The sequence below is a fragment of the Pempheris klunzingeri genome, chromosome 15, assembly GCF_042242105.1.
Source record: "Pempheris klunzingeri isolate RE-2024b chromosome 15, fPemKlu1.hap1, whole genome shotgun sequence".
Classification (NCBI taxonomy): Eukaryota; Metazoa; Chordata; class Actinopteri; order Acropomatiformes; family Pempheridae; genus Pempheris; species Pempheris klunzingeri.
In genome coordinates, this window is record NC_092026.1 from 18,202,528 (window position 1) to 18,218,810 (window position 16,283).

Below are 16,283 nucleotides of genomic sequence, written 5' to 3' on the forward strand. Positions count from 1 at the left end.
CAGGAGGAGTAATGATGTCAGAACCGGGGTTTGATCTCTACACAGGCCACCCATGATAAAAAAAAAAGTACGTAATCATGGAGCTGCACAACTCTTTGGAAAAAGCCTTCACCAAACATGGAAGCCAATGAAAAAATAAACATTATGATAGAGTTTCTAGCTGCGGTTCTTTTGTCCATCAACACCAAGATAGAGATTACAATTATATGTTCCACATCTCTCTGAGTAAATAAACTTCTTTTCACTGTATTGGTGAGTCAGCATCAGAATGATGAATGTTTTACAATCCCAAACGTTAATCAACAACATACTGTAGATATAAAAGTGGGGATTCTGTTATTTCTGTGTTTGCTGATGATGTGGTCATTACTACAGCCAGTTGTCATGTGGCTGGATGTGTTTTTTATAAGTTGATTGCAATCAGAGCTTGCAGATCAGGTGAATCATTCTTAGAGCTTGTTTTACTCCCTGATTACTATCTGAGTTGTAAAATAAGTTTATAAAATGTCAGGAAGAGTATTTGAATGTCGTTGGGCTGTAAAACTGACAGATCAAGGATCTCACCGAACGCTGGCAAGGTCACTGTGATTGTTAAACTGAGAGAAAAGACATCTGGATGATCATGCATGCTTGAAATATAGGTAACACTAGATGCTTTGTATGCGGGTTATGAAAGAGTCAGCTGTCATTTTTTTGCTTTTGATATGCAGACACAAAATTACACACACAGCTACAGCTTCCCACAATGAAAGAACAAATAAATAAAAAAAAAACATTACACTGGGCACTAGAGGCTCATTCCTTTGTCACCAAAGCAAACACACAAAGGAAAACTCCCTGCCTATCTCACCCCAAGAATACACAACATCTAAATGTCATCGCTAAGGCAGGCCAGGCCTTTATTGGGATTGATGTGAAACGACGTTCCCACTGTGATGCACCATCCGTTGGTGAGGGGCAAGGGGGCTCGCATGGACGGCCGCCCGCTGTGAGGTCCATCTGTGTGGGAGCTGCTGCAGCGCTTGGCCCCTCTGCCTGTGGTGGAGATGGATCTCTTACAGGTGCCTCTGCCAGCATGGACCAATTACTAATCACACGCACATGCGCACAGAAACATGCATGAGCACATGTGCACTCATTTACACTAAGGCATGCATAATTAGTGCACTTCCATAAACAACAAGGACATTCCATTTTCTTCTTACTTCACTACACCTAATATGAAAAATCAGAAGCAGAAGTAAAATATCTTCTCATCTAGTCTTTTTTTTTTTTGCAAAATCTAATTTTTCACAATATCTTATAACAGACCCACAGGACACTAATCATCTCATTATGAATGATTTCATTGTATTAATGCAATTCATGAAACACAAAGATTTCAAAGGAGGTTAATTGAATATCACACAAGGTCCCCCCTTTTAATAATGATATTGTGAAGATTTGACAGAGATAAAGAAACACATGCACGCACAGAAACACGCACATGCGAAAAAAGAAACATAGGGAGCAATTATTAACAACTAAATGATGCTGTTTTGACAGAAACAGGTAAATTGACTATTCAAACGTCACCTCTCATTTACTCTTCAAGGCAAGAGCCTGGACCGTGGCCATGTACAAAGTGAAAACATTAAATAAAACGTGCTGTAACAACTGTGGAGTAAATTGTTGCAGTTTATTGCTGATTATATCTACCCTCTCTCTATATTGCTTTGGGAAGATGTATAGCTTGGATTCACTGAATGTGACAGGAATCTCCGATCACAGTTCTGTCCGATTAATTCGCTCATTAATTTGACCAAATTTTACATGCACACATCCAAATTCTTAACGCAAAAACTTTCTACAGCTCTCTGCCCATATCAAACAATACATTTCGTTCGATATTCAGCTCATTGTTTAGCTGTCAGGCCCACAACTTCAGCCGTTTTGGTTCACTCTTTTTGCTCTTCTTTCAGTCACAGCAGGCGGTTGTTTTCAGCTGAAAAGCTCTTAAAACCCTCTGTACAATACCTGCTCAGCAGCAAACAGCAGACACACACAGTTAGACACTAGCCGGTGAACATAGTGGAGCATGAAAGCCAGATATTTCAGCACTTCAACAGAAATGTCTCTTGGATCAAGTCTAACCTGTCACATCTCCGCTGTCTTCAGTACATGTTAAAACATACATTTAAAGGGGACACTTGTCTAATGTCTTTTGCATATATGTATTCCTGCTGTGTCAAGAGACCCATAAAACGATGAGAATAGACCGTCCTCTCTCTTTTTTCTCCTGCCCCATCTTTCACTAAATGTGTATTAAAACACACTGTTTAGATTTTGGCCCTCTCCTTATGTAAGAAGCAGGCCTGGTGAAAATGTGAGCTCCTTCCGTCTTCTGTCTTCAGCAGGCTAATGGTCCCGCCCACTGAAAACCTCAATCAATTCACTGTGAGCAAGGTAACGAGCATTATATGTCTCTTTTAAATATATAATAAAATAAAATGTTTGGACAACAAAAATTTTGGTAAAAACCTCGATGCAAACTGTGGACTCAAGTCAAGTGAAAGTTTTTGTACATCCGGCCTCTCTACACAGTTTAGAGTCAGTATGAAAGTGCCACATTGGTATTGTTTGTACTTAATAGACATCAGGCAACAAGAGGTCACTTCTCAGAAACATTTAAAACATACATTGTTCATCAATTACTGCTACTGGTTTGTGATGAGGAGATTCTCCGAAATTATGGGAAGATGCTTCCAAATTTACACAACATGCTCCAGAGATTTGATATCATTCCGTTGTATATCAAGACAATAACTATATCTGTAATGTTCTATTGAAATCTTTCTCTGCAATCAGGATCGTGTCCATACTTGTGGTAAAAAGGCAAATATGAAGCAATATCAATGCCTGAGAACTCTTATCATGATCTAACAATCCGTAACAAAGCCTAAAAACTGCAGACATTAAGTGTAGACTTATATAAGTACAAGTATGTCAACATGCAGTGATTATATGATAGAGGTACGTCCTGACATAGTGTAATGCTACTAACAATGGCAGCTTAAGCCTTTGCTAAGCCTGGGTGGAGTTTACCTCTAGGGAGGCAAATACTGTTCTCATGGGGAGCAAAACTGTTGGCCAATCCAGTGCAGTGGTATGTCATGCACATCCAGACACCTGTGATTTGAAGCACTGAAAGGTGACAGGCATGCGTATCCAGCAATCAGGGCAAATAAACAAAACATTTCTACTGGGAGACGGGCCATGAAGATTCCATTGACTCATTCCTGCAGAGTTGCTGAACATCCACTGTCCGTTGCTTAATCTCATGCCAAGTTTTTTGAGGCAGGGAGTCAAAGTCATCTCGTGGTTTAAAATGAGCATAAGCCTGTAAATAGATCACCATTCTGGCCAAAAGCTTGCTAGCTAGGTAACCGGTTTGTCACAGCATTTTTTTTTGTTGTTGCCAACACTTGTAGCTTTTCATAACTTTTCAAGCATTGGTTTGTACTCATCATGCCTAAATCCCTTGTTTGTCTGAATTCGATGTTTCACTGATGATGTTATGATGTGATGATAGCCAAAAGCTGAGCTGAGGGATGTCACAGCAATTTAGGAATTAAAGTAGCAAAGGTAAAAGTGCCACAAGGCAAGCACTATGAGCAATGATCTTTTTTTTTTCTTGGTGCAACTCTCCGTCTGCTTTTTCAGCCACCTGCAGAAGCCTTACCTCAGCCTCAGGCTACCGGGCATCTCATCATCATGACTGACAAGTTTTAGGTCAGGAACTTCATCATTCACAGAGAAAAGCTGCAAATTGCAGCACTTTAAAAAGGGAAATGCACCCTGACAAATACAACACATATTCTGCTGTGATAAGATTACACATTTCTGATATAATTGTGAAACGTGAAATAACATGAACAGCTGATGTCAATAGACAATCGTTGGAGCTGCTTCATAGACGGTGGGTGTGACAGCACCCAGCATGATTTTAATGGGACACATTTTCTCATTCACAGCTGTAGGCTCAACATTCAAATAAAACGCATTTGCATTCAAGTCTGAGAGAAGCAGTTATGAGCTCATACAATCAGTTATTCAGTGTAAAAAAATTCATGTGATCACATCTTCAGTTAAGTCAGCCTTCAGAGAATACTGTTTGAGTTTGTGGATATGTACAATGTGTCTAAAATCACAGGAAAAATATATTGTATGTTAGTTTTATGGAGAAATTTCCATTTAACATCAGAATGACCTATGTCCACACCACATATGCCATAAATTAAAGGGATAATCTGCAAAATGCAAAACTTATTTTGTTAATTTTGCAATCTACTGTACTTTTGCATTGCACTGTCAATGAAATCAGCTTTTGTTCGTCATGAAAGCAGCTGGTTAATTAGCCAAAATGGAATGAGCGTCTCGTCACATATGTCCTTGCCTGTCCTTTAATCTTTAATCTTTTCAATTGTTTATCTGATCGACTTCACACTTGGCAGGTGTATTGCTGTGGACATAGTGAAGTGCAGTATTGAGCGCGAACTCTCAAGAACTTTGGGACATATTTATCATTGGTGCATTTCTGCTGCCAAATTTACACAGGATATAGTGGATGTAGAGGATGTAGTGTATTGAGAGGGGGGCCCCTATTAACTGTTTCACCACCGAACAGCATGCTGGGTAAAGCCTCTCCATTACTCACTACTTCAGTGAATGAATCACTTTAGGAATGAATGCTTTTGCTCCTGGAAATAGTCTGGTCACAAGCTGTTAGACATGACTAGGTGTAAAAAAGGCTAGGTATAAAATGCTAAGAAAAGTTTCATTGGGCGAGCCGTTCTTGAGAAAGCTGCAAGCAGCGATACCGGAGGTCAAGCAAATGGCAAATTTCATTCCAAAGTGGCACATTTGGAATGGGCACTGCACTAGTTAATGGTAATGTTAACTTCCCAGCTTTTCAAACCGTGACCAAAACCTTATACTTACTGTTAAGCCCAGGATTTTCCCTGCAAAAGATGTACAAGAGTTTTTCAAACAGCAAAAAAACCTGTCCAATCACAATGATACTGTACTACACAGTAGGGTAAATCCCTATTGTGTTACATCACGTGATAGACCAGTGCAGACCAGACCAGATAAGCCCTTTATGAGAATTGGAATGATTACTTCACGCACATGCTGGCTGGCAGGAATAGAGCCAAACTAGTGTTACAGATGTATTTTTCCCATGGCCTGATTCCAGCTTCTGTTATTAGTGACGGTGTAATGTGGGCTTGTCTGCCTGTGCCTGCTTGTCCCTGAGAAACTCTAGATGAGGTGTTGCTGTGTGAAAAAAAAAGCGCTCCAGTGCAGGAGCTGACATGCCACTGCTCCTCTGACATGCATAAGATTTGGTTCAGCCACTCTGCAGTTGTTTGCTCGATGTGTTGTTGCACTTGCCCGCAGGTGCACTCACCTTTTCGCCCTGCAGTCCAAATAATGTTGTTTTTCCAACTGCGTCCCAATTATATTAATTCATGAGTACTATGAATGCAGCAATTTGTCCACATTGGTGCACAGTCATGTTGAAAAGTGATGCACGGTGCATACTGACAAAGATGACAAGGAAGTCTTCAGCAGTGTACAGTGCTCTCCATACATTTTATATTCTGAGGGGTTCATGTAGCCATGTGCATAATGAAATGACTGTATGATATGGAATGAAGATTGAAAATTGAACATATTGAACATGAGATTGATGAACAGGATTTATGTCACCTCTTACCCAGTGAGCCAGTTATGAAATTGATGATCTAATGCTTCTGAACTCAGCCACAACTTGACAAGTTAATGGTGGGGGATGCATTTATTGGTGGGTATAAGGAAAACCAGGTCATTTGGATTGTGTGAAACAAATCAACTTGTCACCTCGGGGGTTGCCCTGACTCTGATAGTGCAAACCGGTTCTCCTGTGCAGACTTGTGAGGCGAGCTAATTCATGTACAGAATGCTGCAGGCTGTTCTGCTGGTGTTGTCAGCCCCTCTCACCGTCCTGCAGCCTACATCACCACCCCCCACCCGCCGGCACACACACACACACCCCCCTACACGGACGCACGTAGTCAAGCTTGCATGGGAGATGATGTGTGTGCATGCATGTAGGATCCACTATATTTGATTCAGCCCTATTGTATTCCATCCATTTGATTTGCAGACATGGTGAGTTACTGCTTTAACACACAATACCACGTTGAGAGTAACCAGTGGTGCAACTTAGAAAATCTTAGAGATGACAAAAACCAAACCAAACAAAAACAAATAGGGATCTAGAGGTCTTGTTTAAAACAACAAACAAAAAACCCACCCATAAATTCAAAGTTCTGGTTCAATGGCATAATATATAAACTTGAGGGATAGTTTAGACTAATACAGTAGTGGCACAGATTCACAAACTAGGTCAGAAAAAGTCTTGTTACCTACATAGATATTTCCACCATGTTACTTGTGATTCTCAGTGGGACCAGAACACAGCGCTATTATACACGATACAGTAGCTTCTTCCACACACTGAAGGAATGACTAAAATGTGACTTGCCTCAGAGGTTCATTACTGTTACTGATTGTTTGGAGCTTTTCGATTCACCAATACAACATATGGCACTGAAAAAAAGATGACAAGATGGTGTGCTTGACAGGTATGGAATGTATAAGCGGACGCTTTGATAGTAACAAACATACGTGTCACGAAAGAGAAACTGAACACACAGTCATCAGATGTGTTGCATCAGTGTTATTAGCTTAAATAGTTGATGTTAAATTTGCAACACTGGTCCCTAAACGGTCTGCTGATGGCAAAAAGCTAAACAAATTCATTATTTACATTAGATAGTGACAGAAGAGAGATGACACACAACAAATGTCACTAGCTGGTAGCGGACCGTGGAGGTTGACGCTCATGGTCAGTGAACTAAATTTTTAAGCTGAAATGGAAACCACAATTAACTCAAATTCAATTCAACACAATTAAATCAGAATCGTTACTGACGAAGAAGAAAAATGTATTCAATTTTTTATTTTTTATCATTTAAGCAAGAATCACATACACCATCTGCTAATCTAGTCCTTACAGTTAATTTGGTAGCACAAGATTCCCTGTATACACTTTGAAGCAGATTATCCCAGTGGAGTCATGTTTGTGTCTGTAAATTTAAGTTCAATATTCTCCTTCCAGTTCTGGTTTGGGTCCACAAACTCCTCGAGCTTGTGAGATGCTTAACAGAAGAGCAAACACTCGGCCTATCTGAGCTGGTTTGCTGAAAATGTCTAATCTATCTATAATTTGTTCAACAAAAAATACCTAAAAGAGCCCAAAAAAATGCATATACTCTGCTGAAGTGAATGTTTTTAGTATCATCAACCATGCGCTGAGTCAAAAATATCGCTTAACTGAACTTCAAATTATAACATTTAACAGCATGTTGTACATCACATGAAAACCATCCACAGTGAGAAGAAAATTTGCACATGACTGAAGAAGATACTGATTTAGCATGCACATTGAAAATCAGACATGGTTTCACACAGTAAATAGTAAACAGACGAAGTCTCTGGTAAACAAAATAACACCTTCATGGTCTGGTGCCTGTGATCATAAAAATGAGGAACACTGAATCTTCTGTCATGACATACAGAAAAATAGCATAACTCTCTTATAAAAGGTATATGATGTTTGCAAGTGAACTCTTCATATCTTATTATCTGTAGTCACCAAGCTTTTCTTCCCTGCCAGCAAACACTTAAAAGTACCCTGATGTAGGTGATGCAATAGGAACAGACAGCAGGACCAATTTATGTGATGAGAATGAGAACTTTCCAGAGGTGGACTCATAGTTCTCTTGAAAGTGGCATACAAAAAAAAAAAAAAAAAAACTGTTAGAGAGGGAAAACCAAGTGCTGTGCCAGTGTTGTAAAATCTTTCTGCACTAAAGAGAGTGCCCCAAAAACTGCTGATGTCCATCGTGTCTGATGCTCCTCAACCCCACACGGACAGCGTCCCAGCCACTTACCTACAGGCGTGCTTTTCAAGTAGCGCGTGACCAAACTTTTATGGATTCATAGGCGTCAGTAAGCAACTAGCAGTTTTAAGCTGCGCTGCGTGCTGCTCTTAACGTAGGTCAGCCTGACATTTACACACCAGCGCACTTGCAAACTCTGAATTTTGAAGAAAAAGGCGCAATTGCCAGTTTTGTGGGGTGTAATATAATGAGTAGTGAAAAAAAAATGAATGGTTAAAGTAGTAAGTATTTTGGAAAAGAATAACAATTGATAAGTAAGAAAATTTGCTCTTTTTTTTTAACTACAAGCCCAACGCTGTTCAAGATTAGAGACAAGATCAATGAATTTTTCAGCCAAATTGATTTCTTGAGCCTGCAAATCTCCTCTTTGAATTTGGATCGAGCCTCTACCTCCATTTGTCTCATGAAAAGATCATCTCTGTTGGCGGAAATCCCAGATCTGGATCATTACCACAATTCCTAATCAATGATTCCTGGGCACAAGGTCTATCTGTGAAGAAAAACTCATGGAAATCTTTTCATCCAAGATATCCAACTGTCAGACCACCCAGTTCGTGAAGGTAACTACTACAAACAGGATGCTCACTTGGTTTTCTTTAGCAGTGCACTGTGACAATCTTTAACACCATCAACCACCTTTTGATTTTCACAGTTTTCTGTGAAACAACCCTTAACGCTCCCTCACATTTACTCATTTGTAAACACTGTTAAACATGCACTTTTAGAATGAGTGCCTTATAGGCAAACAGTACATGCTGCTGAAGAGACTGAACCACACTGCTGACTGAACCTGTGATTCTGCCATGAACCCCAATTGTGTCAGCTGATAGTCATGTTTTGGCTCAGGAAGTAGCCGGCAGTGAACAGATAGTGAATACTGAGTCTACACAGGCTGGAAGACTTCTATATCTGTCACATTAAGTCAGAATCATGCAGGGAGGTGGTGTCATCCGTAAACAGACCAGACCACCATCCCTCTCTGGATTAATGAAATATCTGTTAGTCCTCAAAGAATTGTGAATTCCTACTGAATACACTGAAACAAAATCTTTCTTGGAGGCAGATGACTGATCTGGAAACAGAGTTAATCACAATTGTTGAGATAAACCTCAATGTAGGTCATTCATGCAGCACTATGTCACCAAGGGGCATTGCATCTCCACAGCATACACACTGGCATTTTCTGCCTGTTATTAAAACAAAGCCATTATACTGTGCTTTGGAGCTAAACCATTAACTAAACCATTATGTTTTTAATTCTACATTCACTTCTTACTTTTTTTTAAGTCTTCCCTTTGTTCTTTTTCAATGTTTCATTAGTCATCCAGTGAGAGTCTTCTCACTCATCCAGTGAGGTGAGTGTTTTTGGAGTTCTGTAATGTGTCTTTTTTGTGATATAGTTTGAGTAACCTGAAAAAAAAAAAACCTGAGGGGGGATAAATGCCACAACCTCTTGGACTTCCTCAACTTCATCTTGTTGAAGTTTAACCTGTGTAACCGCAATTAATTTAATCCCACTCCTGATTCTCCTTGGATTTAGTTTATGGTCATTCAGTCTGACAATTCTGTTCATGTTAGTCTTTTCTGTTTGTAATGCGGGTTACACATTAAAAATCAGTGAATAAGGGGATTTTTTATTAATTACTGTCTTGTCTGTCAGAAATGAAGTGCTACATGTCCCAAAACCTTCAGCAGCTACATGAAAGCAGAAGCTGCAACACTAGTACTTAACTTATGTAACTCATGCACAGGCAAGAACTTGTACAGCTTTATTGGTCACATTGATGTTTACCATGTTCACCATAGTTGTTGGAAACTGAGGTCTGCAGTCAGGGTCTGGCACTTTTTTATCAATTATTATGATTATGCAATTCTTAGTCGTGCTTACAAAGCTCTGATTGGCTGGGTGGTTTGTCAAAACAGCCATCCACAAGAGTATCGCCAGACATTTGAATCTCTGTAAAAATCAGTCAGAGGGCTGGAAACAGGTCACTATGGGTAAAATTTGAAAATTCCTAACTTTGCGTGCAAATCAAAAAAGGAACACATGCTATGACCAGTTTTTATGAGAACTAGCATCCACACATTGCCACCTCTTCCTAACAGTGTCCTGTGGGAGTGTGTGTGTGAGAACAAGCGGTTTAAGGGTGTTCTGTTAAGATGCTCAGCAGAACTGTTTTCAATTGATTTCTGGCTCAGGATTGAACGATGTACAAATAGCGCCGCGGGAGTATCACTCCTCCCTTGGTCACATCCAATATCTGCAATTACTTAGACTGACTTTAATGGCGCCGAGCTAACTTCCAGAAAAAAAGATACATCACCGCGGTGACACTGTTGGTGTTTGTGACGGCCTCCCACAACAACATCACTTCTGGCGATCAGTTCTCCATTACACAGTGTTTGCAGTAAAAATGAAAATCAGGATGACCTTTGAGTAAACAACATCATTCTGGAGAAATCCTTTGTCTCTCGTCTCACATGATGTAAAATCTGAGATTAGCAAGAATCCAACACTCCCCAACCCATCTGGCCCCGTGGGTGTCAAAACAACAAGTTCAAACACATCTCATTGCAGCCATAATGGGATGCAATTGTCCTGTGTGTTGTTTTTCCCATGATACCACCACAACCTGCTGTAATTAACTTCCGAGAAAGCAGCATTCATGTGCGGTAAGAGCACCCTCGTGTTTGATAATTTCCTAGCACTTTGCAGAAGGGCAAATGCAACCTGGATGGGATTTCACTCAAATTGCCACATGCAGGAGTTTCCTTTTGGCAAGGACAGGATGATTCAGCATGCTATTACATCTTGGTTCAAATTACTGTCACTGGGTAGCAATTAGATTTATTGGATTAGATGCCAGGATCAAAAGTGACATTCAGGCGTCCAAATACACAAACTTCTGCAAAGGGGAACTAAAAACACGATGAACAGATGAAGATAAATGGTGCAAGTGGATTCACGGTTAGTTCAAAAATGTATTTTACAGTTGCGTCTTAAATTTAGTACAAAAAAGCAATAAGTGTAATATTTTCCTATACTGACACAGCTGGTGAATAATAAGCTTTACACCAGGGGTTGTTGGCTTTTCCCTCCTGTATGCAGCTGTAAACATTTCTCCCATTATGCCCCATGGTTCTGTCTGTCAGTCAATCACAAACATGTTATCCTACACTCAGTATCATTGTCATTTAGTCCCGAGGGCATTTCTGGCTTCTTCTGCTGGTGCTGGGAACTCTGCCCCTGCCCCCAGCTCATTAAAGAGTGATCTGTCATGCAGGTTCTTCCCGGGGCTCGTCTTCTTACCAGATGACGTGGAGGAGCTAATGATATTTGTATGCTGATCGCAGTTTTATTCAGCACCTGGTGTAGCAAGCCTCAGAAATTAATAACACCAAAGAGCCACAGTTTTACAGCACAGTGTAGAAAAACATATCACATAACTGTTGTAAATTCCTGAGATATTTTGAAACTCCAGGAGCCATGAGAGGCAAATCTTGGGAAAAACACATCTAACTTTAAGCTGTAACATCTTAATAATGATACATTAGTTTGAAAATTGTCACACACACACACACACACACACGGCTAGCTGAGAACTTGTGAGAAGAAAGGAGAGTATTTTGGTTGCATAAAGTGGAAAAGAAAAACAGTGGAAAGATATTTGGATGCACCAGTAGGCGATATTTATTGGAGTTTTAGATGCAGAAGACTATGCAATTGAAGACGCTGATTGTATTACAATTCAATAATTCAACAGCAGCTGCAATTCCATGGCATTTAGATTATACTTCTGACTGCAATAATGTTGCAGTTAGTGTAATAAAACTTATTTTGTTTTGGCCCAACACAAAGTGGATTTGGATAATAATTCAGGCTTGGAGTGTAACATCTGCCCAGGCCAAAGTCTCTTAGAAATATATAAAAAGATCAGTCTGACTGCAACAATTTAGTGGCCTTGATTTTTTTTTTTTCTGTTAACTGTTGCAGTACATACCAAAACAGTTAAATCAACCATCACGTGTCTTGTTCATATGAAATTATGTGCACTTTGAGCTCTGATAGCTTTGATTAAGGGGACGTACTTCGACCTGACAGAAGAGTCTGAGTAGGTCTTTATTTTCAAACTAAAGCTTCCCTATTTAACAGGATTGAGTCTGGATGCCATTTATTAGTTGTTTTTGAATGCCAAATCTTGAAAGCTGCAACTACTCATACATTTTGGCTTTGTACGCCTTCTTCATTGAGCTCCAATGTCTTCACCCCGGAGAGTCTCCATATGTTTAACTCCACCCACTGACTCACAGCTGCAGGGCCTTAATCATTAGATGGTCCAACTCATTTAGAGCCTTTGGAGCACTTCCATGAGTTACCGCTTCTTCTACTTTTGTAATTAACACAAACGATGCCATACTGGCACCAGCAGATTACAATTAAACTGCAACTCAGAATGCTGTTGGTAGGAACAGTAAAGGATGGCAAGTGCCTCAAGAGTGAGAATACTGCGTCTATACAGGCGGGAAGAGATCTGTTTACCACATAAAGTCAAAATCGTGCGGGGAGGTTAATCTGATGTCATCCTCAAGCCGACTACACCCACATTCCTCCAAAATGAAAAAATATGTATTTTATTAAATACTCGAGAACAATTCTTTTTTGGAGACAGACTGATTTATTGAGTTATGTACACACCCTTAACATCCCATGTGGCCATTAAGTCAGGTGTCTCTAATTTATGCAGTCAGGCTAATCAGTATCGCTAACACTGCCTGGCTGCAACATACAGTAATGCACTGACAATGGCAGTAATCCTCAAAATTTTAGAAATGTCACAAATGATTTACATCAGTTTATTTTCATATCTTGCACTGCTCTCTCTCTCTCTCTCTCTCTCTCTCTCTCTCTTTTCCTATAGAACCTCTGGTCTGCTGCTTTGGAAGGGGACTGAATCCGCTGGTGTAATTGGCTATTATTGACGCCACCTGTTGACACTGACATGTATTCATCACTCCAGATATTTGTGCTCATTGCAGCAAATCTGCAGTGGTGCAGTGCAGTTAAAATGTGCAATCAAATTGGTGCTTCTCAATCAAAATGAGAAATGTTTCCTTTTCTTTTTGCTAGCTAGGCGAGAAGCTAAACATATTTTCCCTTGAGTTAAGTCTATAAGTAAACTGTACACATCCAAAAGTTAGATGTGGTTCATGACTTGCTGAGCACAATACATAGTTTTCAAACTGACCAGACAGTTTCTCAGCAAAGAAAATCCAAAGAATAGCATTGTACTTGAGGTACTTGTTTCCATTTTATACAACTTTATACTACTCCACTTCATCTCAGACACAATTATTGTGCTTTTTACTGCACTACATTTTTTGCATAAGGAGAACTCTTGATACTTTAAGTACATTCTCCTGCCACTGCTTGTACCTCCGGTCGCCAGAATTGCAGAAACCCGTTTGTCACTCCCATGTGTGCTGGCGAGCTGAGTTTGTGCTTGCGTTTGCATTTCCATCCAGTTTCAGGGAGGTAGGGGTCTGTCTTGACTGCCTTTTAAACTTGGTTGCAACAGCACTTGGCAATTGCCTCCTTCCTGTGTCTCTCTGCAGCTCTTGCTTCTCTCACTTGGCTTCAGTCAAACAGTAGCCAGAAAACTGTCCATACCAATGAGATCCCTTTTTAATGCAGCATGTCAGTAAGCAAACAGAACACCAAGTTCAAGTTTTGAAGTGTTTGTGGTCTCGAATACGTGTTCCAAATAGTTCCCGCAGAGGCTGTTTTGCTTTACAGTTATGAATAAATGAAAAAGAAAACACAAATACAACAAACAAAAATTGACAGACCATCAAAGGGCTTAAAAAAAAAGGATCTCCTGAAAAGGGCAAACTTAATTAAGCCTGTAGATGAACTGTTGAGCAGATTAAAGTAAAGAAACACAGTATTTAATTAGATGCATTTCGATGTGCTGCAGATTTAGTGCTTCCTGTTCTATGTTGGTTATGAGATGAGATGTTGGTAAGGCTTTGGAGATTTGTATCTTATCCGTACAGATTAGTTTTTTTCTCCCCTTTTTGTTGCTATTTGTTTATCTGCTTCACTTTTTACTGTGCCACTAAATGCCCTCAATTTCACTGAGACCGATCCTTTTCATTGAACCATGATGTCAGTACTCGTTTTAGCCATTTAGCATAAACAGTTAAATTAAAATCATAAAACATAAATCTGTCAGATGTATCCTCGAGGAGTTTTTTTTATTTTTTTTAAATTGTTTGCCACTGATTCCTTCTTCGGTTGTCACGCACACTTTTTAGATGCTTTGCCTAAAACCCTCTCATTGTCTAATTGCTTCTTTCCCTTTCTCCCTCATATCTGTGTCGTGTCCGTTTTTGTCTGTCCTTTTCTTCCCGTGTCTGTCTATCTCGTTTCCTTTCTCTGTCCTCCCGTCTGTCTCAGTTTCTCTGCCTCCCTCTCGCTCCATCTCTCCCTTTTGAAGATCTATGCTCACTCTTGATTTACTGAGGTATACTAAGTGCATACAAAGCCCTCTAAGATTAGTGATGCTATCACACTCTTCTGCATCGCTTCAAGGGAGAAATCCCTCCTTAGATTCAGAGGAGGACTGAGTCTTAAAAGAAAACCCTCTTCAATTTACAGTGCGACAACACAAAGGAAAGGGCTTTTTGATGTAAAAAAAAAAATTATCTACAGAGAAATGTCAACTGATAGCAGCTTTTACATCACATTGACCCCTTATTTTTTTTATTCACCATCAACAAGAAACTATGTCATAAGAATATACCTACTGACACAGATTTTAACTCCATTACCTAGCATTTACTATTCATTCATTTTTCACACATCATGGTGGGAAAAGTTACTTTTGTCTTAATGAAAACATTGTCTCCTCAACATTTATGACAAACTGCCAAAGTCAAGGCAACGATATGCACCAGCAAAGCTCCCAGTCCAATTTAGCCTCGTCTACTTAAACTATTATGGCTGCTGGTGATGGAGACAGAAAATACATGCACACTAGAGCACTTTCAAAGCGAATATGGTTCTGTATGAGTCTATTTTCTTTTTTTTTTTACAGAAAATCTGTAGACAGCAGTTGAATCATTTTTCACCTTTACTAACCTGCTGTCACACAGACATTCAATTTATCAGACACTTCTGTACATATCTAACACTGGCTATGACCTTATCGATACTCTGGAAAAAATATTTTATCTTCAAAAGGATTCAAAAATGTCTATTATGTCTTTGGAAAACCCTGTACATCTGCAAAAATATATATATTTTTTTTACATTCAATGCCACTATTTTCAAAAATGATTTATTCCAACAGTACTGACATGGAAACTTAATTGTGGTTGAATAGTAGTCTGTTGGCTAAAAGCCTATATTATATTATATATATAAAGCCTATATAGGTGGACAGGTGTATTTTTCCGACTTTACCTGAGTGAGCTTTACTCACCTTATTAGTACATGCTCACTGACCACATAAACCTACTTTATGTATGTTACTAGTGACATCTGTGCTTTTCTTACCATGACATTTTAAAATGTGTTCTGTTAACAAGGCCTTTGGACTCTTTTCATGGCAGAATATTTTGGCTCATCAAAAATCATGAAAGCATGGGTAGAATTAATAACATGATGGCTGCGTTTCATTTACGTGAGCCAATTCTAATTCCTTCACCTCTTTAAACCCATTGATTCAATTTTCATTAACAAACTCATGCTGTGCCGAAAACCTGCATTCAAACCCACAGAACTTAATTTTAAATCCGAGTGCCAATCACAAAGTTTACCAAGATAACAACTGTAGCAGGCTGAAAATAAAGGAATAAAGGAATGTGTATAAAATGAAGGACATTTTTGAATATTTCCAGCCAAAAAAACCCACAAAATGTCAGAAAATGTCGATATCATAAAGCTACAGTATAGAGCTAGATAGAGTAGATTCACAGTGTATTTGTGATACTCAAAGAAAAAATTAAATGTATTGCAACTTTAAAATTACTGAAGGGAAGATTTTAAGGGGTTAAATCCTTTGAGAAACGGTCCTGTGACACCCTTCTTGACTTCTAACAGCAGCCCATAAAACTAAATGCTTTTGAATTGCTGCTAAATGTCAGCAACTTCATATATGTGATCCTGCCTTAAACAACACAGAGCGACCTTTGTGCATAAATCAATATTTTGATCCATGCAAACTCCATGTT